At 41.2% G+C, this 23270-nt stretch overlaps 1 long non-coding RNA gene across 1 annotated transcript; it reads left to right on the top strand.

The window, feature by feature from the left end:
• The first annotated feature begins 19307 nt into the window (after positions 1 to 19307).
• On the top strand, positions 19308 to 23015 carry LOC118798667. Its single transcript, XR_005006072.1, has 4 exons — positions 19308 to 19496; positions 20002 to 20544; positions 21608 to 21661; positions 21762 to 23015. It is a non-coding gene; the product is annotated as an uncharacterized LOC118798667 (long non-coding RNA).
• Positions 23016 to 23270: the final 255 nt, after the last annotated feature.

Here is a 23270-nt window from a genome sequence, read left to right as displayed (position 1 = left end):
CACGATTGTAAAACCATTATCAGTCATTTCGACCACATTAATCTGTACTATGCTGAAGAGAACACGTTTATTTGGTGAAGCCCTCGTGTGATAACGTGCTGGTTAGCTTACTGGGAACAGGTGGCTTAGCTCTACTGACATAAATCTCCCTCTGTCTGTGTTTGGTTTAAAATGTTCTTGATTAATGTTTGTCAATGTACTGATGAAACTGAAGCTTTTCCGATGTATTAAGCGAACTAATGGCAAAAAACCAAGCTAAGCTAAATTATCGAATGTGTTAGTGTCGAAGCTCAAGTAGCTCTTCCGGTGCAGTGTTGAAAACATGCTAGAAAGCTGCATGGCTAACTGTTTCTCTTGGTTTGTAGTCTTAGAGTAATAAAAGGAAATACAAAGTTTGAGCTCAAATGATTGCAAAAGCAATGTACAGAAATGCAGAAGAATTTCCAAGCTTCAGCAAAAGTGTCTGAAGAGGAAATTAAGTTGCTGAAAGAGAAGGTGAGCAGAAAAAACCCACCCATTCGGAAGTCTAGCAAAAGATGTCACCCCCACACATAGACTCTCCCCCACAGAACAGGCTGCAGCCATCACTTTCTAGAGTTCCATAGGTAATCTAATGAATTTAGAATTAATAAATTATTCTATACAAATCTCATGTGCCAAATAGACATGCGCTACAAGGTCATACTGAAGCTGTCCCAGTCTTAGCTTACAGAATATGCTGGAAACAAAAAGCTGGTTGACACGGTCAACTGAAGACAGTTCTGAAAGGGCATTGTAAGAAAGATAGCTCCACTGACTTATTTCAGATTAGTCAGCGTAACCCAAAATGTGTAAGAATCATCTTAGAAGTTCCTGTTTAGAGCAATTGAGCTAAAAGAATGGCTTGCAGTGGCTTCTAGAAAAAAAGATTCAGATGAACAATACAATTCTGAGCTCATACGAAGGACATTTCTCAGATCAGTTGGCACAGGACTGCTGAGTGACCACATTAAGCGTCAGTTGAAAACCTACCTTGATGACCCATCAAGGTAAGTTTTCAACTGACTGCCTTTACTGATTGATCTGTGTTTTTTGACTTTTTGCCTGTTTCACGACGACGACTTTGCTCTGCACTTTTTGCTCTGTTTGTTGTTGGTTACTAAACTGTCATCAACTTTCCATCCGCAAGCGTCTGGTTTCTGTTGAACTGTCACAGAATACCTCGCCTTCATGCAGACGGCGGATCTGGAAGCCTTCCAGAAGGCTCTCACCAAACAGGGACAGCTCCTCAGACGCCACCAGCAAGTTCTATCCGGAGTAAATCAATCCCTGGAGTTTTTGGAGACCGGCCAACTCCAAAAGATGAATCTCACTGAACAGACTGTAAGCACTGCGTCGCTCCCAGCAGCAGCAGGAGCCTCTACGGCAGTTTTTCCGGTCAGCAAACCTGACAAATTTGAAGGTAATCCTGATAAATGTCGGGTTTTTTGCTGCAAGGTTCAGTCTTTTTTGAGAATTCGCCTTCTGGTTCAGATCAGGCCAAGATATCTTTTGTAATATCTCGTTTAGCGGAAAAGGCTCTGGAATGGGCTACAGCTAGCTGGACCAGCCTTCATAGTATGTCTTATGCCCAGTTTGTGAGGGAGTTCAAGTTGGTGTTTGATCATCCATATGAAGGTAAAGTAAGTGGAGAACTATTGTCCCAATTACGCCAGGGACATCATTCTGTTGTTTATTCTTTAGAGTTTAGAACTCTCACCACTAGCAGTGGGTGGAATGAGGTGGCTTTGCTAGTTATGTTCCGCCAGGGACTAAACACGGACATATCGAACGAACTGGCTAGCAAAGATGACGACCTAACATTGGACCAACTCATTACTTTAGCCATTAAGTTAGATCATCTCCTTCACTCCCGAAGAAGAAATCGGAATGAAAGAACCCATAGAAGTACACTGCCCCACGTAAAAGTTACACGAGAGCCCGCTGAACCCACGGAACCAATGCAGTGGACTCGTGGACTCGTGGAACAACTTCAGCTCCCGGTGGAACCCCTTCCGACTCCTCTGAAAGTGGTTGCCTTAGATGGAGGACCAGTGGGGATGGGGACCATTTCTCACACCACTACACCCCTTGGATTGCAGACTAGTGCCCTCCATTTGGAAACATTGTCATTCTTAGCCTTAGAACACTCAGAATTCAACATTATCCTAGGACTTCCATGGTTTGAGAAGCATAACCCTATAATTTCATGAGCAGAGCATACAATCACACACTGGTCTGATCACTGTCTCCAGACATGCCTGGACATCCCTTCAATTTCCGTTTCTTCAACCTCGATAGAAAGCCCCAACTCTGACTCCACGTTTGAAATCCCCCCTGAATATAGAGATTTGAGGGAAGTGTTTAACAAGAAAAATGCCACAAAATTACCTCCTCATAGGCCTTATGGCTGCGCCATTGAGCTTCTAGAGAGCCCTGTGCTGCCTAAAGCTAGAATATATCCCCTCACACAGTAGGAGCAAAAGGCACTAGATGTATATATACAAGAAGCACTTGACCAAGGTTTTATCTGACCCTCCACATCCCCTATAGCCTCTAGTTTTTTTTTCATTAAAAAGAAGGATGGAGGCCTATGCCCCTGTATAGATTATAGAGCCCTGAACCAGATTTCTAAAGTGTATCCTTATCCCCTGCCACTCGTGCCCGTTGCGCTAGAATAACTTCAAGGGGCAAAATTCTTCACTAAGTTGGATCTTCGCAGTGCTTACAATTTAATCCGAATTAAAGAAGGGGATGAATGAAAAACCTCTTTTTTGACCACTAGGGGGCACTATGAATACCTTGTGATGCCTTTTGGGCTCTCTATCGCCCGCTCTGTCTTCCAGGCCTTCATAAATGACACCCTCAGAGACATGCTAGGGCAGTTTGTAATAGCATACCTCGATGACATTCTAGTCTACTCCCCTACCTTTGAGTCCCATGTCCAACGTGTCAGAGCGGTACTAGAACGGCTGTTAGAGAACAGTTTGTTCTTCAAGGGAGAAAAATGTGAATTCCACCTACAGTCAGTGTCCTTTCTGGGGTACATCATCAGCCCTCAGGGTGTCATTATGGACGACCACAAGGTAGAGGCAGTTGTTCAATAGCCCACGCCCAAGTCTGTGAAAGAAGTACAGAGATTTTTGGGGTTTGCTAATTTTTATCGCAGATTTATTAGGAACTTTAGCAGCATTGTGGCTGCACTCATCTCACTGCTTAAAGGAAGTCCTAAAAAGATCACGTGGACTGAACGGGCCGAGAGAGCCTTCCGAGATCTCAAGGAAGCTTTTACTACAGCGCCCATTCTGAAGCATCCCGACCCCACACAACCTTTCATAGTAGAGGTGGATGCTTCAGAAACAGGAGTTGGAGCTGTATAATCTCAGCGGAATGGATCTCCTCTCAAATTGCACCCCGTAGCATTTTTTTCTCATAAGCTATCACCTACAGAAAGGAACTATGGAATCGGCGACCGAGAACTACTGGCAGTAAAGCTAGCACTGGAGGAATGGCGCCATTGGTTGGAAGGTGGCAATCATCCTTTCACCGTTCTGACAGACTATAAGAATTTCGAATATCTTCGCACAGCCAAAAGATTCAATGCACGCCAAGCTCGATGGTCGCTTTTTTCTCGCGTTTCAGGTTCAGTATCACCTATCGGCCGGGCTCTTGTAACACCAAGGCTGATGCGCTGTCAAGGGTGCATCAAGAAATAGCAACCTCACAACTGGAGACACCGGAACGCATCCTTCCTCCTGAGGTAAACGTCTCCTCTATTCGATGGCAGATCGATGAGGAAATTGAAGCAGCTTTACCCCACATCCAAGTACCCATCCAATGTCCCCCAGGTAAACCATTCCTCGTTAACCTCCAGACACCCTGGGGAGACCCGAACTTACAAGCTACAGGCCAATAGATATTGGTGGGAGTCAATCACCCAGGATATTCATTCCTTTGTATCTTCCTGTTCCATGTGTTCACCGTGCAAAACGCCTAAAGCATTACCAGCCAGCAAATTAATGCCCTTGCCCATACCCAACCAACCCTGGTCTCATATCGCTGTGGATTTTGTCACAGATTTACCTGAGTCACAAGGATTCACAACAGTTCTGACAGTTATAGACCGATTCTCTAGGGGAGTTCGTTTTATACCCTTTGCCACTATTCCCAGTGTCTTTCATACTGCAGAGACACTGTTTCATTATGTATTTTTATTTTCAGTATCCCGGAGGATATCATTTCAGACAGGGGACCTCGATTCACCTCCCAGGTATGGGCCGCCTTTTTCGAGCACATAGGGGTATCCATCAGTCTGTCATCTGGATATCATCCGCAATCTAATAGGCAATGTGAGTGAGCAAATCAGGAACTGGGGAAGTTTTTGAGACTTTTCTGCCATGATAACTCCTCTGATTGGTCGAAGTTTTTAGTTTGGGCTGAAATAGCACAAAATTCATTGACTAGTTTTGCTACCGGACTGACTCCTTTCCAGTGTATTTTAGGTTACCAACCACCCCTAGTGCCCTGGACTGGATCGCAAACGGACGTTCCGGCAGTGAACGACTGGATGACGCGTAGTGAACGAGTATGGGAGGAGACTCACCAGCACATTGACACCATACTCCAATGGCAGAAGGAACAGGCCGACAGACACAGAGGACAAACCCCTGTCTTTCATCCTGGTGACAGTGTGGTTGGCCACGAAGGACTTTCGCCCTTCCGAGGGGAGTTGCCATAAGCTTCAGCTCAAATACATTGGGCCATTCAGGATAATTAAACGTATCAATGATGTAACTTATAGGTTGGACTTACCCCCACGTTTTAGAGTGTCTCGCTCATTCCATGTGTCTCTTCTTAAACCCGTTGTTACAGGGCCCTTGGATGAGGCAACTCCAGACTTTATGCCACTGCCACCGGAGGTGATAGATGGGGGTCCCCTGTCTGAAATGAGGATATCATTTCAGGATATCATTTCAGGATATCATATCTACGTTGTCCGACGGGGCAGGCTCCTTCAGTATCTGGTGGACTGGGAGGGTTATGGCCCCGAGGAACAATGGTGGGTGCCAGCCAAAAACGTGTTGGACCCGGGCCTCATCGCAGACTTTCATAGTCAGCACCCTGAAAAGCCAGCTCCTCGTCCCAGAGGCCGTCCACGTAGGTTGCTCACCAGTTCACGACCCACCCGTCTGAGAAATCCTCGTGAAGAGAATTCGCATATCCAGCGCCTCGGCAGCTCTGGTTCGGCCCCAGTTCAAGGATCCGGTGGTGAGAGTGGTTGTCGTCCTGGTTGTCCTTGTGCTGAGGCCTACCCGGACTCTTTGGGGGGGTACTGTCACACCTACGGCATGCTCTCGTGAAATGGATTTCATCTCCCAGAATCCCATGGGAGATCATGTCACTCGGCCATCGAACGCGGACCCGGATTCCGACAGAGACTCCATTGCCCATAGTGCAGTGGGGACTCACGTGACCAGTGACTCTCGCGAACGCTCCTATCAGTGCTCACAATCACCGGAATACTAACTGCTTTCACCTGTGTGTATTTTTATGAGACAGCAAACTAGTAGTATATAAGCCCGGGCTTTAGTTAGGTTCATTGCGAGGTATTGTTTCCCTGAGACTTACTGAGCATTTATATTCCGATTGTCTGACTTCCATGTTTTTGACCACTGCTTTGTTTCTCCTGTTTTGTATTTTGCTTCATCCCTCTGGTACTTTTGCCTTTACTGATTGATCTGTGTTTTTTGACTTTTTGCCTGTTTCACGACGACAAACTTTGCTCTGCCCTTTTTGCTCTGTTTGCTGTTGCTTACTAAACTGTCATCAACTTTCCATCCGCAAGCGTCTGGTTTCTGTTGAACTGTCACATAGGGGTTGATTTAAATAATGCTTGGTTGCCATTAAATGTTTTATTTGTGGTTTGTTTTTAAAGAAAAACACTGTTTCTATTTGTTGCTGTTTTCTTTAAAACTATAGCTTTTAAACATTGTGTCAACCATCTTCACAACACATGCTAACCAATCCCATGGCTGTGACTGGTTGGCACAAGTGCACAACATGAATTTAATGGTAAATTTTTTTTTAGCCAAAATTTGCTACTGGTTGGGTTATTCCTAAGTGTGGTAGGCCTGGGATATATATGACAGAGCTTTATAGTACTTTCAGCATGTGTGATATACGTCATTTATGTGATCTGCGCATCACGTGACAGGCAGTGTTGTGTAGCGCAGAATGAAGAGTACACACCATGTGGGTGAGCTGAATAAAAGAAGACTTGTTCATAAATAAGTCTTGTTGCATGGTTATAAAAACAACAACAGGACACGACATGGTACCAGGAGTTTCTTCGAACTCAGGTCTTGCGTGCAGATGAGCATATGACTACAAAACTTGACGCAGAGGCAAGCGAAAACTGTGCAGTCTGCTAGCTAATTAGCTAATGCTAGCTAAGAACCGGGAAGATGGAGCAGTATTTGAAGCCACCAACAGAACTAAAGTTGACGGGGAACGTCGAGGAACAGTGGAAAAAGTTCAACCAAAGGTTCACCCTATATTTGATGGCAATTGGGGCTGATGGAAAAGAGGACAGTCATATATGAGAGGTACGTGTTCAACAGTAGAGCACAGACAGAGTCTGAGTCTGTTGAAGAGTTTATCATGGACTTGAAATTAAAGAGTCAAACCTGTAACTTCGGAGACCTAACCAATTCGCTGATACGTGACAGAATAGTGATGGGTGTGCGTGATAAAGGACTGAGAGAAAAGCTACTCGGTGAAACTGATTTGACACTAGAAAAAGCGATACAGCTCTGTCAAGCAAGAGAAGCAACACAGAGTAGGATAAAAAACATGGATTGTGGTCAGTGGAAAGCCTCTGTAATGAAAGTAGACAGTGCTTCGAAAACAACGGGAAAGTGCTTGAGTGAAAAACATGCTCAGAAAAAAGCAGAGAGTGCAGAGACTCGACACTGTTCGCGTTGTGGAAGTAAACACAAACCACGCCAATGTCCAGCATACGGGAAGGAATGTCGAAAGTGCGGCAAAATAAATCATTTCGCAAAGGTCTGCAAACTGCGCAAACAGCAGAAAAGGGTGCACTGTGTCGAAGAAAATGACAGCTCAAGCGACGTCACGGATGATGTCTTCGTGGGAACTGTCACGGGAGCAGTACAAGACAAAGAATGGACTGCTACATACACAGTCAACGGAACGGACATTGCTTTTAAACTGGACACTGGAGCACAGGTCAATATCTTGTCGGAAACTGAGCTGGCCAAGTTGGATATTCAACCATTTGTGAACACTAAAGATAAAGTGAAACTGAAGTCATACAGTGGGGAAGTTATCCCTACAGTGGGTACATGCATGGTGGTAACGTGCATAAAAGGTGAGAGATTCAATGTACCATTTGTTGTTGTGAAGGGTACCAAGCCTCCTATCATTGGACTGAAAACATGTAAGATGCTAGGTCTGGTAAAACGAGTAAACGAGCTAAAAGTTGAAAGCAAAGCACAGAGTGTGACAGATGTAGAAAATGCTTATGCGGATGTTTTTCAAGGCATTGGAAAACTCAAGGTTACACACAAAATTGAGCTAGAACAGCCAAATAGACCAGTCATTCACGCTGCCAGAAAGGTACCTCTTGCTTTAAGAGAGAAACTAAAAACAGAGTTACAAAGGTTAGAAGGCCTAGACATAATAGAGAAGGTGGAAGAGCCTACTGAATGGGTACATTCACTTGTGATTGTTGAAAAAAAGGATGGCTCATTGAGACTATGCATGGATCCGAAAGAGTTGAACAGATATGTGAGACGTGAACACTATCAATTGCCAACAAGGGAAGAGATTTTTGGTGATATAGCAGGTGCCAAGTACTTTTCAAAATTAGATGCCTCTGCAGGATTTTGGCAAATCCTGCTAGACAAAGAGAGCAGCAGACTATGTACATTCAACACACCATTTGGCAGATATTCTTTTAAAAGGTTACCTTTTGGGCTTGCTTCTTCTCCAGAAGTGTTTCACAGAACAGTCCAGCAAATCTTTGAAAAGGTTCCAGGTACAAAAGTATATATAGATGATATCTTGATTTGGGGTAGGACAATGGAAGAGCATGACCAGAGATTGAAAATGGCACTGGACACAGCTAGAGCTAATGGTTTAAAGCTAAATTCGGGCAAGTGTCAGTACAGGCAGACTGATATAACATTTCTCGGTGAAAAACTAACGCAAGAAGGTGTAGAGATTGATCAGAACAAAGTGGCCGCTATAAAAAAACATGCCACCACCAACAGACAAAGAAGGTGTTCAAAGATTCCTAGGCATGGTGAATTATGTAGGCAAGTTTATTCCAAACCTTGCTAGTCACACAAGCCAGTTGAGAAGCCTATTGTGTAAAACTACTCAGTGGAACTGGAACATGAACCATCAGAAGGAGTTTGAGGAGCTAAAATGTCTAATTATGCAAGCTCCTGTTCTAAAGTACGTGGATGAGGATCGTCAGACGAAAATTTCGGCAGACGCATCCAAAGCAGGAATAGGTGCAGTGTTATTGCAGCGATATGGCACTAGATGGCGTCCAATAGCTTATGCGTCAAGAGCATTAACAGCTTCAGAGCGTAATTACGCACAAATCGAAAAGGAAGCACTCGCTCTCGCATATGGATGTGAGAAATTCCATGTATTCATTTATGGTAGAAGAGTTTGGGCTGAAACAGATCACAGACCTCTGGTGACCATTGCAAAGAAAGGGTTAGCCAACACACCTCCTCGAGTGCAAAGATTGTTCCAAAAGTATGACTTACAGCTAGAATACAAACCTGGGAAAGAACTACTGGTCGCTGACACACTATCACGTGCATACGATGAAACAGTATCGGTACAACAGTATGAGCAGGATGAAACGGTACATGTCAACCTAGTTAGGAAAAGCTGTCCTGTATCCGATGAGATGTGGACTGTAATAGCAAGGGCTACTGCTGAAGATGAAACATTGAAACAGGTCATTAAAGCAATCACACAAAGTTGGACAGTACGTTCTGTACCTTCACCATACTACAATTACAGAGATGAGTTGTCAGTGTTAGATGGTATTCTGTTCAAGGGTTCAAGAATAGTGATTCCCAAAGTGTTGCAATGCAATATGTTGTTGAAAATTCATGAAGGACATCTTGGCATGGTGAAATCCAAAAGAAGAGCCAAAGCTGTTTTATACTGGCCAGGCATGGGTTTAGACATAGAGACGGTCATCAAATCCTGTGCAACCTGTCAAAAATATAGAGTCAAGCAGAGCAAAGAGCCAATGTGGATTGAGGATCGTGAGGTGCATAGACCATGGAGCAAATGTTCTTTTGGTAGACTACTACTCCCATTACCCAGAGATGGCACTATTGGGAGAAACCTCAGCATCACAGGTCATAACACACATTAAGTCATTTTTTGCACGTCATGGCATCCCTGACATAGTGATGACTGATAATGGTCCTCAGTTTAGTTGTGAGGAGTTTCGTAATTTTGCTAGAATGTATGAGTTTAGACATGTGACATCAAGCCCGCAGTATCCACAGTCTAATGGTCTTGTTGAGAATGGAGTGAAGATAGTGAAACTGCTTCTAAAGAAAGCAATAGATTCCAAAACAGATCCTTACTTAGCACTACTGAACTACAGATCATCTCCATTGTCTCATGGAAAGTCACCGGCAGAGCTTTTGTTTAATAGGAAGCTTAGGACTCGCATGCCACAGTTGCTCAAAACAGAAAGTGAACAAGATAGCAACAAAGTAGTGGACAAACGCAAAGCCAAACAAGTACAGAAAAGATACTATGACAGAGGATCAAAAGAGCTGAAGGAACTAAAGCCACATGATAGAGTTAGGCTACATGATGGAAAACACTGGAGTTTAGAAGCTCATGTAATGAGAAGTGTAGCGCCAAGGTCCTATGTGGTACAAACTCAAGAAGGAGTAACATACAGGAGAAACCGTAGACATTTACTAGAAGTGCATGAAAGAGAAGAGAATAGAATTGAGGACACAAACTCAAGTGACAACAACAGCGAAGAACTTGAGAAACCTGTAACTGAAAGTAAGGAGCAAACAGAGGAACAAGTTGAAGTCAGGAGATCTGGTAGAACCATTAAAGCTCCTCAAAGACTTATAGAACAGATGTAAATAGTAAGAAAGAAAACAGTAAAATATGCATATAATGCAAAGTTAAAGAACTCACAAACTGTTAACTAAAAAAAAAAAAAGTGAACTTGAAAGAAAAAAAATGTTTTGTGAAGTTTTATTTTCTTTGTGTAAATATTGAGAGATGCAACAGATTGTTACTTTTTTTTGTTGTGTAAGAAAATGCTTACCAGGAGGGATGTGATATACGTCATTTATGTGATCTGCGCATCACGTGACAGGCAGTGTTGTGTAGCGCAGAATGAAGAGTACACACCATGTGGGTGAGCTGAATAAAAGAAGACTCGTTCATAAATTAGTCTTGTTGCATGGTTATAAAAACAACAACAGGACACGACAGCATGTATCATCGAAGGAACTGAAGTTGGTTTGGCTCATATCAGTCATTGTTCTTTTATTGAAAACCAGACTCAATAGGTTTCTCCTATATAACATTTGTGAGGGTTCAGCCCTTTCTCTCTAGGCCACCCAGGTGCTTGTGCAGTCTCTTGTTATCTCAAGGCTTCTGCAACTCGCTCCTGGTTGGTCCTCCTATTTGGGCCATCAGGTCCTTAAATGATCCAGAATGCTGGAACATGACTTGTCTTCAATCTTCCTAAGTTCACTCATGTTAAGTTTCCTTAGAAATGTAACTAGAAATGTTGTGTGATTGGTCCACTTGGTAGCATTGCATTTCCTCTTACGCTATCCGGTTTCTAAATTTTTGTCTGCATTTTTCAATTTAGTTGAGCATTGGACTAACATGCTTGAATTTAATAGACTTTGTTTATATTTAGCTAGCTTTTTTTAGCTAACAGTCTGTATTCCCAAACAATGTAGCTTTCATTAGCTGCTGGCACCAGCTAATATTAGCTAACATGGAGCCGTTGCTGTGACACATTTACAGCCTGCCAGCGATTTCTGTAACATTATAAAAGGAAACCAAAACTTTTATATGTAGGTTGAAGTCTACTTGATAGACTCAGTTTAAGCTCTCTTGGTAGGCTAGCAGGCTACAGGTGGTAGTTAGCCAGCCTACCATGAGCAGTGTAAGGAAAATAAACTTACCAGTTGGCTCATATACTCTGTGTCCCCAGGATAAATGGATGGAACAGCGTTTAGCTTCGATACAACAAAACAGCCCTCAGTAAAATGGCTACTGCAAACTGGAGTTTTCTCTGGAAATTTGCCTGAGACAGTCTCTCTGAATTTTAGATCTTTGGGTAACATATGAAGCAGAAGAACTCAGCCAGGACGTTGACTACCTATTTAGCTCATGATGAGTCTTACAGAATATGACACCACATGGTCATGCTAAGAAGTTTAAATTTTTTTATTTTAGTGTGCCTATATTTTCATCTGTGTTCTAGGTAATCAAAATCCTCATGTAAATGAGCTCATACATATTGATGACCCAGTAAAGCTCTGGTTGACTGCCAAAAGAAACAAAGAAAACCAAAATGTCAGAAACAAGGCTATGAATTTTAAGGGAAGAAGTGCTGAGAAGTAAAAGTAAATTGTTTGGTAAAGATGCTTTTAGCTTTTAATCAAGAAACAAAGTTCTTTATCAGTAAATGTTTTTAAGATAATAAAGACATGCATAAACAAACATCTTAAAATGTAACTTTTAATTGTAGAAATTATATTTTGACACACTGCAGCTAGTGCTGCGTTGTGGTGAAAGGGGCTTGTTAAGTCAGAAAAGCAACTGCGTAGAGCAGGGGTATTTAATTAAAATTCAAAAAGGTCCAGTTAAAGAAAATTTCCTCAAGCAAAGGTCATAATCATGACATCATAATCATGATTCAGTGGCATAAACCGAATACTGAAGTAGCCTAGTGGTTATATCAGCAGCAAGTCAGTAGTCAGCAACTGAATGTCAAATCAATTAAAGTACAATTTATTAATATTTCAATATTTGTCACTTTTCACACTGAACTGGAACAATAACAAATACTCCAAATAAATATTGTTTTCTCACTTCAAGTAAAAACAAGGGCTGCTTTTAAAAAATAAAACAGAAAGCTTTTGAAAAAATGTGCAGCTGAAAGTGCTTAATTTTAGAAAAATAGGTAAATCATTTTTGTTAACTCAGCTTCACATCCTAACAGTGAACCGAACCAGTGAGCTTCAACACCACCTTTTCTCTTTCTTTGACTCTTGTATCCCCCCCACCCCTACCACACACACACCACACACGCTCACGCTCTTGTTCACTGAGAGAAGGGAGCTTTGCTTGTCCTGCCAGGATTTTAGACCTTGGCTGAAATGAAGCTCTGTTTTCGTGTCCACTTTTCTCTTTTTAGAGCCATTTTAACTGGCTTTCGTCTCGCTCGTTTTCTTCTCAGGCGGCGTTTCTCGACTCATATCGCCCCTGTCTGCGAGTGACCAGAGCCGGTCTACTACGTTTACTACGTCACTCACTCGAGTCTCTGCACCTATATCCAAAGACCTCTGAAGTCGTGCAACATTCATTGCAGACTTTCATACAAACACTCTAACACTCCCCGACCATGCCCATATTAGAAACTCCATGTCTAAGCTGGATTCCCCACAGGAAAAATTAAAAAAAATCGCTGCTTGGTGGTACACAAAAAGGTTCCAAACCTGATACAGTCTGTCCTATGTACAGGCCAAAATATGAACATCGCTACATCCATGCTAATGGCAAGCTACCACTTTCATGCACTGAAATAACGTTGCACAAAAGTAAGTCTACTATTTTAACACAGCGTTACAACTAAGACACTGCTATTAAACAAAGACAAAGTAAATTCCACGTTCCATGTTTACAGAGATTTTAAGATGGAAAAAAAGAAAACGTCAGAAAATAGGAATTTTCTTCTACTTTATTAATATCTCTTGGATGTTAGTACTTTTAGTGGTTTTAAATAAGTATATGAATGAAATTGACATTAAAGTTGGTAAAGCTGTAGTTATTCAGAAAAAATGTTCCAAAATGTTCCAAAATTGCTGTCCTTCACTGGACAAAAAATAAATTTGTCATTGCTTGACACACAGTCTCATGTCAGTTTTCATATACAGCCCCATTTTCAAAAAGTTGGGATGCTGTGCAAAATGTAAATAAAAACAAAATGCAATGATGTGCAGATCATTTAAACCCTATATTTTGTTGAAAATAGTACAAAGACAACAAATGTCAAACAGTTCGTCGCTGCATCCACAAATACTAAATAGAACTCTAAAACACAAAGAAGAAACCATATATAAACAGGATCCAGAAATGCAGCCGCCTTCTCTGGGCCCGAGCTCAGAAGTGGAAAAGTGTCCTGTGGTCCAACCTATCAACACTTGAAATTGTTTTTGGTAATCATGGACGCTGCTTCTTCCGGGCTAAAGACCACTCAGCTTGTTATCAGTACACAGATCAAAAGCCAGTATTCATGATGGTATAGCGGGGCATTAGTGCACATGGTATGGGTGACGTGCACATCTGTGAGGTCACCATTAATGCTGAATGATATATACATGTTTTGGCAACATATGCTGCCATCCAGATGACGTCTTTTTCAGGAAAGGCCTTGATTATTTTAGCAAGACAATGTTAAAACATATTCTGCATGTATTAAAACAGCATTGCTCCATTTTAAAAGAGTCCAGGTGCTAAACTGACCTGCCTGCAGTCCAGACCTGTCACCCACTAAAAACATTTGGTGCATTATGAAATACAACAAAGGAGACCCCAAACTGTCGAGCAGCTGAAATCCTATATCAAACAAGAACAGGAAAACATTTCACTTTCAAAACTACAGCAGTGTCTCCTCAGTTCCCAAACGCTTACAGAGTGTTGTTAAAAGAAGAGGTGATGAACCAGTGTTAAACATGCCCCCGTCCCAACTTTTTTGGAAAATGTTGTTGGCATCAAATTCAAAATGGGCATATATTTTTCAAAAAACAATAAAATTTCTCAGTTTTAACATTTTGATTTGTTGCCTTTGTAGTATTTTCCTTTAAAAATATGGTTTACATGATTTGCACATCATTGCATTCCTTTTTTATTTACATCCTGCACAGCGTCCCAACTTTTTTGGAAATGGGTTTGTATAATTTATTGTATGTGTATATATCGATTGATCTGTCTGTCTGTTTTATAGGTAAATAATATATCATGCAGTTTGGTTGGAAAACATATATATAAACATATAGAGTTAAACTGAACATCTGTTATAAACCCACTTCCTGTCATTTTTTAGGTGGAATTGCACATAAATGGTAGGTGCTAGAAACAAAGATCAAGTGTTTATTTGAAGCAGAGATGTATATGCTATAAAAATATGATTATTCCAGCTTAAATATTTCTTAAGCTATTCAACAAAAACCAAAATGTGTTAGAGTGTGGCCTGCTCTCCCCTACTTTACAACTGCAAAATTCAACATTAAAAAGTAATGTAAGCACAGCTTTGGAAACCACAGACTCTGATGCCACCTTCTGGCAGCTGACACACTGTTCATCATTTGGTCAGAGTTAACAGCAAAAGGACTGTATCCTGATAAGCCACAGGCATTTACACTAGGTAGTCAAATAATGCATCTCCTGTTAGTTGGACTGAAATCTGATTGCTGTGTGGGACAGAAGCAAATCTGCTCATTACACGGCAACTATTTACCAATTGTTTATCCATTCAGCCTCTTCGTCTGCAGTTTGGTTTGCACAGTATTGTCTGTCTATATTGCTGTTGAGCATTTCATATAGTCCGGTCCCCAACCATGTGCGTCCTTCATTAGTAACTTTCTGATGATGTGATCACGTGTCCAGTTTCGTACTGTGTGGGGAGGAGTTTTGGTTGTATTGGTGGTGGGGGGGTATAATGTTATGTTATAACATGCCTCAAATGCATCTCAGACCACCTCTTGAAGTGGTTTAAGCGATCAGATCAGTTTTAAATGTGTTTTGGGTGAGTTTACACTTGCATTGTTATGTGACTTGGCCTTATTCAGATATAATCCTGATACTGAAGATGCATAAATAACCAGGTGTAAAAGGGGTCTGAGATTCTTATGCTTAGCCTGGGGTTTTGGGCAGTATCCACTTGTTTTATACCTTCATACTATTTCTAAATATTACTGTGGTTTACAGTATTTAACAGGGGAGTTGGGCTTGTTACTTTGTAAGTGACATAAAAACATATTTCTGATGTTTCCAGAGTGAGTAGCATCAGTCTCTCCCGCAGGTTTGATATGAGTGGCGTACAACTTACAAGCTCTGATATGATTGGCGGAGCCATGCCGAGCAGTGGAGCTGTGGAGGGATCAATCATGCTTCTCTATCTATTGTTTGGTGAATGCCAGAAGAACATTACCTGCTTGACTGCATTGTGCCAACTGTAAAGTTGGGTGGAGGAGGGATAATGTTATGGGATTGTTTTTCAGAGGTTGGCCTAGAACCCTTAGTTCCAGTGAAGGAAAATCTTAATGCTTCATCATTTTGGACAATTCTTTGCTTCCAACTTTGTGGGAACAGTTTGGGGAAGAACCTTTTCTGTTCCAGCATGACTGAGCACCAGTGCACAAAGTAAGGTCCATAAAGGCCTGGCTGGGTGAGTTTGGTGAGGAAGAACTTGACTGACCCTCACAGAGCCCTGACTTCAACCCCATCCAACACCTTTGCGATGAACTAGAACAGAGATTGCGAGTCAGGCCCTCTAGTCCAACATCAGTGTCTGTCCTCACAAATGCTTTTCTGGATGAATGGACAAAAATTCCAACAGACACACTCCAGAAGAGAATAGCTGTAAAGGGGGACCAACTCCATATGTATACATGAAGCCTACGGACTTCCCAATGCTTATGTCCATATAGTGTATAATCAAATGCAATGGCTTAATGCCAGTAGTAATTTTTTATGTAATGGGATATATAGAACTGATTTCTGATGAAGGACGAGATGGCATTTTTAGAAGAAAAAATAGGTTTGTTACAGAAGGCCAACCCCGAAGATCAGCACACAGACTGCTGGTCACATAGCAACGCAGACAACAGTCTTGCCTAGTTAGTAGCTAACCAAAAGGCAAAGAGAGAGATTTCAGACAAACATCTATAATTTGGAGACGAATGGACTTATTTGCATTTATATTCACTCCAGCTGGTTTCCTACTACATTTAATTGGCAACGAGAAACTGTCAAACATTAAAAAGTCACAAAGCTGAACTCAAACTTCTTGTTCGAATTTTCCCATTCCACCTTAAATAATGCAGCAGTTGTATTTTGGCACCTCAGGGACCATTAAATGTGGAACGGGAAAATTAGAATGAAAAGCTGACTTCAGCCTTGTAAAAAGTCAAACATTGAGAGACATTTTACAAGAAGCTATCTTACTTTTGCGGAAAAGTTTCCTGCTGGAGATGTGAGAAAAGCGGCTATAGCTGAGCTAAAGCTTAAAGCAGAGCAAAGTAAATCTGCATTTTTGTTTATATTTTTTAGTCTACACTAGTACATCAGCACATACTGAGACATATTTGCAGCCAAGACGGTAAAATGGACATAAAATGTTGTGGCTCCCAAGATGGTTTTATTTTTGTTGAAAAGATAAAATAGCATTAACATTTGGGTTGCCAACCCCTGTGTTAAACCATTAGGATCCTTTACTTGTGACATTGGCCCATCAAAAAAGACAGCAGGGCAAAACTCCCACAACCCAGACCTCACTGCCAACGTCGCCGGTTTTAGATGAGACTGGAGACCTCTTGTTGGTGGGACAACTTTAAAAACAAAGTGGTCAGTGCAGAAATTAATAGAATATTCGTTTGTGAAGGCCATCGCTGTTGTTGTTGAGTGAGCTGCTTTGCCTACACATTGAAGGGCAGACAACTGTAATGACATTGCCTGCCAGTGTTGTCAAATAAGTTGCCTGCACACTCTACTATTTAGCAGATGGGGGAGATTACGAAAGATGGCGAACAGCTTTGGATTGCCAAGACAGGTGGTTTTGAAAACAGTAAGGCAAGTATGTGAAGCAGTTACAGTCCTCATGGGCCCTGTGCATATTTAGTTACTGGTGTAGCATTTTACTGAATATATTACTATTATAATCAATAAGAAATCCATAATCATATGCTGAAAAGTTGATTAACAAAAGTGTATTAATCCTCACTAAGGATAGGCCTTGCTGTGTGTAAGTTAGGGGATTTTGCATTGGAGAGTCCCTGAAGTTCAGAAGCATCTAGAAGCCAGTGTACTTTGTAGTGAGGGCAAGCTGACCCCCAAAGAGTGAGGTAAGCTGATAAGGAACCAGTCACAATCAGTTTTGGAACCAGTTTAATAAGGCAAGAGCTAATTAGTAGCCTTGAAAGGATAGGTGCAGCTTGGGATAGCTGAGCATGGAAAGTTTAAAAAAAAATCAAGAACAGGTGCGGTTGGAAATAAGGGTTTCCAACTGAAGTGTAGAATCAGGAAATAATGGGAATCAAAATGATATGGGACAATGTGAGAGGGAGGGGGCGATTACTTCATCGCCCCCAAACAGGATATAAAAAAGGATGTTTCTGTGATGTACTTTGCATTTGGTTGTCCAGGAGCCATCTTGCCACCTGAAGCTCAATAAAGAAGAGGGCCTTTTCCTTCCTTCCAAAAGAACTCAACAGCTGAAGTCTTTTGTTCTACTTTCTTTTATTTTTGACTGTACTCTATTTTATTTTGCGTTTATGACGAGAACAAGCAATCAGATTTATTAAAGAACTGAAACATAGTTAAAGAACAGATTAGTGTTTAATTATCCGTATGTTGGGGTTTTTAGCGAGCGGGAATCGCACTTAGTCCCGACACTGGTCACTAAGTTCAAAGTAGAGGAACTTGTAGCAGGGTTACACCAAGCCCAAGGCATCTCCCCAGGGCATCGGTGCCATGGATGGGACCCATGAAAATGACCTTCCCCTTGGTATCTGCCTGTTTCATGCTCCATAACTACTGTGAGGCCACCAAGGAGACAATGGATGACAAAAGAGTCATCGAGACAATTCAGCATGAACAAGGACAACCAGCCAACCACACAGACTTATTTCAGAGCCGTCTGCATCAGCGCAGAAGGGAAGAAGGTCTGGACAGTCTTTATTAAATTCCTTGATCCATAAAAGGGACTGCACTTCTTCTCTATCTTGGCCACAGTCTTCTTTGCCGCATGTGTATGTGTGTGTGTTACACATCTGTCAGACCTGCAGTGTGATCCTGAACATGTGCGAAAAGAAAGTGGTATGTTGCCATAAGATAAAAGTTATTCTGTTAAGACAACAGTGTTTAAAATGAAAATGATGAATGCTCTATGTGGTTGTCATTTCCTCTAAGCTGTGAGTTTACAGCACCCATTCTTCACAGAAATATGTTTTGTGTTAAACACTCAGACATTTTCGGACTCTTTTTGTATTGAATAAACTCTTCAGATTGTTGCCACTGACAAGGCAGCAAGTGAAACACAAAATCAATAAGAGACTCTTTTTTAATTAAGACATGAAATGACAGAAGTACCTTTAAATGATGAGCTAGTAGAAAATAAGAGAGTTCATGAATGACGCATCTCCTGCACTCCACTGCAAACTCTTTTATACATGTGGTGATGTTTTATGGCTGTAAATAAAAACCTTGCACACTGTGATGTGTGTAAGAAGGCTGTTCGCTACTGTGGCAGCACCACCAATTTATACAAACATATGAAAAATCTGCAAAAAAGGGAACTCAGAGCTGCAAAAGAAACGGAGAGAGGAGGAGGGAAATCCCTTAGACAGACCTAGACCCCCGGCACAGAGACAGAGGTCACTGTCAGAGTCCTTTCAGAAAGGCATAGATTACCCAGGGAGCTTATATAGTGGTATATTATATTATTGTTTCTGAACAAAAACCTCTAACTGAAAAAGATTTAGGATTTAGGTTCTCCAGTAATGATTTTGTACACTTTGTTTATTTTACCAAAGCCAGAGAAATGCAATTGTAACCCACTTAAAGTGAGGGTTTATTTTCATTTCATGTTTGTACTACACTTAAATATATACGTGTAGTTGTTGCAGTTCCCCGAAATTTCCTGTAGAGGGCACTTTAAGATAGTCTGAGCCAGCTGGGAAAACCGGTCCAAACCAGTTTTAGAAAAAAAAAACAAAACAAAAACGAACAAAAACACGAAACCACTTGCAGCTTAGCTTCGGATTTACTACTCTTAAAAGCGTTGAATTATTGACCTAGAGTACGAATTTGCAGATATGAAGACTAGAACTGAGCCATATTTTACTTATTTCACTCTGTAAAGGTGAAATGATCCATCAAGATCTTTTGCTGTCGATTATTTCTCCTTTTAATGAGCAACTCCGGTGAGTTAAACTCATCTGTTCTCATGCTAGTCAGTGTGAGTTAGCATGTTATGCTGCTGACTGTAAAAGAGTAGGATGAAAACTGTTCAAACGATTTATTATTAGAAAGAACGAAAGAACAGAAAAAAAAAGCCAGTTGGAGTTGCGATTGTACTATGTTTTGGTTTTGTAAATGATTTCAGGTTAATGTTTTTATAAGTATTCTTTGGAAAGCAGAATGCTAGCGCTCAGATTTGTTAAGAGCAAACTACGTAGTTAAATTTGTACTGTAATTCGACGCCTAACGTACAAATTTACTACAGGAATTGAAGATTTTCAGCTGTAAGGTCTTTTGAATATTGATATTGAAGGAATTCGTAAGATGTCAATAGTAGAATGTTCAATAAGTAAAGCATTTTTTTACTGTATAGAAGCAAATTGTTTGCTATTCACAGAATCTTCTATAATGAATCTACATAAGAATTACTTGTTGAGAAGTTGAGTAGTAATGGTTGTATGCATTGAGTTTGGATCCTTCAAGTACGCGTACGCGTCAGACTGTGAGTGAGACCAGAGCGGCGAGCCAGGACCACGTGTTGAAAGCCATCGGCTTTGCGTGTTGTTCCTTCACGGGCAGGGAGAGAACGGGAGAAACAGATAAGCTTTTCCTTACGAACTGAACTGAGATTCATCCCAAAGAAAAGAAAAGAAGCTGCATAGTAGTATTGAGCTTCAGATTTAAAATCAGAGACAGTGAACCTGAAGAGCTCTTAAGTTGTTTTTGTTTTTTGGGCCCATTTTTATTTCTTTTTTTTGTCCTTTGTGTAACTATTTCTTTCCTTGTTTTGTATATGGCTATTGAGCTAACAATATATTCATTGTTGTTATTTTCTTCCAAGCCGCATCTTCCCGCATCTCATTCTTTCCATCCTCCTTGTTTCGAACCTAGCAAACATGACCAAAGTGGATTTCTCCATACCAGTGAGAGGGTTAGACAATGAAGGAAATTAAGGCTTTTTATTATTTACCTGTTCCTGAACAAAAACCACGGGCTGAAGGAAAGAAGACTGTAAGTTTTAAAACATTCATTGTTCTCCAGTGGTAATTTAGTGCAGAATTCATGTTCAAATTAAGTTCATTACAGTATTAAAAAAATGTTTTATTTGCCTAAAACTTTGCTGTCCTGGGTTTTAACATGCACGTGATTAACTAATTACCAGTGGAAAGCAAAAATCACTTAGTGGTCATGAAAATGTATTTAAATTTAGCATATTGATGATAGATTCACCTCATAAATCATGATACACTGCTCTCCCGTACATGAAAGTACATAAGCTGCTTTTATAAGTAAAAAGCATCAGTATCGGTATCAGCGATACCGGCCCTGTATTTACTTGGGATCAGATCGATACCAAATTTTGCAGTATCGCACACCACTAGTGTTGGGTTACTTTTAGACTTCTCAACAACTAACAATTAGGCCCTACATACATGAAGTAGATCTCTTTTCTCCTTTCCCACCGAGGGGGCCAAACTGCTGCCATCTGACTTTCATAGTTCATCAGACACATCTGGCAACCAAGAGGTCAAGTGTAAGTCAAAGTGGTCTACTGTCTGCCTGTATTTCCCCTCTATCACCTTCAGTGTGGTGGTGATTATGGCCCTTGTTATGCCCTCCTTGCGATGAGGAAACTCTGGGGATGTCTCAGAAGAGCACTGCTCGAGGAAAAGAGCTAGGAAGTTGGCATGCTTGGACTGGCAAGAGTCTTAGACTCCCAGTCCACGTTTTCCTGAGTTTTGCTTTTTTTATATTCTAGCGTGAGCGTATTGTTAGCCTGCCAGTAAGTCCTCTGATTGGCCAACATGGCTTTGTGATTAGGAGTATATCGCCGCCTGCTGGTTTGGCATGCTCTTGACAGTGCTTGAACTTATGTTTTTGCGTTTTCATGTGGATGGAGCTATTTTTAAAAAACAGAGCTTGGGAGGACTGGACTTGGGAGGAAGATTTTTTATTTTAAGGCCTTAACGTGATGAGGTGTTTGAGACTTATTTTATTTTTTTGAACTTTTTTGAGTGAGCTGTTTGTTTTAATTTTTCTATGACAGTCTCCTTTTCTTTCCGTTTCTTCTCAGTTTGCATTCTCCTGGATTCAGACAAGCTCTATTAGCAGGAAACCAGGGTTTACTGTAAGCAAAATGTTCTTTTTTTGTTAATATATTTTTATTCAAGAGGGAACAAGATATAGAAAAGATAATATATTACAGTGCAGTCACATCCGTTTTCTAGTTGAAGATGGCATAGCGAGGCTCGAAAGCAGAGACGGCAGGAAGGCTGGATGACGAAGCCTGAGGCCTGAGGACGGGGCCAGGGCTGGAAGGTTTGTGCTGGCCAGGACTGCACCCGCCCAGGGACTTGGCTCGAGCTGGTGGGTCGCTGGGACATTCGACCTTTGAAAGGGAAGCTATGTAGCATCCTGGTACTGACTTGCGTTACTGTAGAGGCTCCTGGGAGACTCCCTTTAAAAGGGACGTTTAATGTTGTTTATGTTCTTGTCTGTCAGTTTAAAAGTAAATGTATGTTTTAGTTGTGTTATTCTGTGTTGGTGGTGTGGGCGTTTTGTGTTGGTCACCACAGGGTGGAAGGCTGTGCCTAATGGTGACCTTTCTGTGGCCGATTCAGTCAAAGAGCACTAATCCCAGATGAATCATCTCTTACTCTGTGCTGACTCTACAATACTTTTCCTTCAACTTTTGACGTAAATGCCGTCCTCCCTGATTAAATACTTTATACCACAGTAAGATTTAGAGATGATCTGAAGCCACGAAACAAGTGGATACTGCCCAACCCTCCCAGCTTAGGCAAAAGAGTCTTAATCAGACATGTAGCTTCTTTGAAGAGCTAGCTTTACTTTGATTCTGGCCAGTGTGTTCGGCAACCTTGACATTTTTATGTTTTTGCATAATTTTTTATTTCTGAGTATGTTCTGTAATGATGAATGGAAGTTTCTTTGAGCACTGGAATGATTTAGCATTTAGCTAAGAGACAGTGTTTAACTTACTGTTGGTTAAAACTGTCCCCTGTCTCAAACTAGAGGATATAGAGGTGGAATTCCCACTGAGAATGCCAGAGAAGTTGGACTGCCGTTCAGTCCATTGTGTCTTTTGCTGTTATAGTTGAAACAGCTCTCATGCAGCCTGTGCCATCGGTCAAACCTTGAGAGCAAACAGAAAGGCAGAGAGAGAGAGAGAGAGAGAGCGAGAGAGAGCGAGAGAGAGAGAGAGAGAGAGAGAGAGATCTTCATAATCTTTACACTTTCTCACAGTAGCTATAGTGAATTCGGTTCCTTTGGGATGTAATCTAAGCTAATTGTGCTAAATGATCTCATCTGTGGTGTTTATTTCCCTATATGACATGTCATAATCAAAATCACTGTTGTTAAGCTACTGTAGCAAAACCACATGACCCAAATTACAAGATGTTAATGCTTAGTCACAATAAAATGAGGCATAGCAGTCATCAGACAGTAAGCTGAGCAAGCAAATCGAGAAATTTGTCACTACTTAGCCTCTTACCTGTGGTGAAAACATGCAGGTGAAGTTCTACAGTGACAATGCAAAAGAAAAGTATCATGTCTGCATGTTTAGTCAATTAAAACATATTTTTAGTGATACAAACTTTCACAATGAAATACAAAACTGCCCACGTTTTTATTTTTAACTCACCTATTTAATCATGACCTATTCCACCCACTTGCTACCAAGTGAGGAGGATAAAGGCTAGCATGTGCATCTTCCT

This window comes from Colossoma macropomum, unplaced genomic scaffold, assembly GCF_904425465.1.
Source record: "Colossoma macropomum unplaced genomic scaffold, Colossoma_macropomum, whole genome shotgun sequence".
NCBI classification, from domain to species: domain Eukaryota; kingdom Metazoa; phylum Chordata; class Actinopteri; order Characiformes; family Serrasalmidae; genus Colossoma; species Colossoma macropomum.
This window is presented reverse-complemented; position numbering and strand designations above follow the sequence as displayed.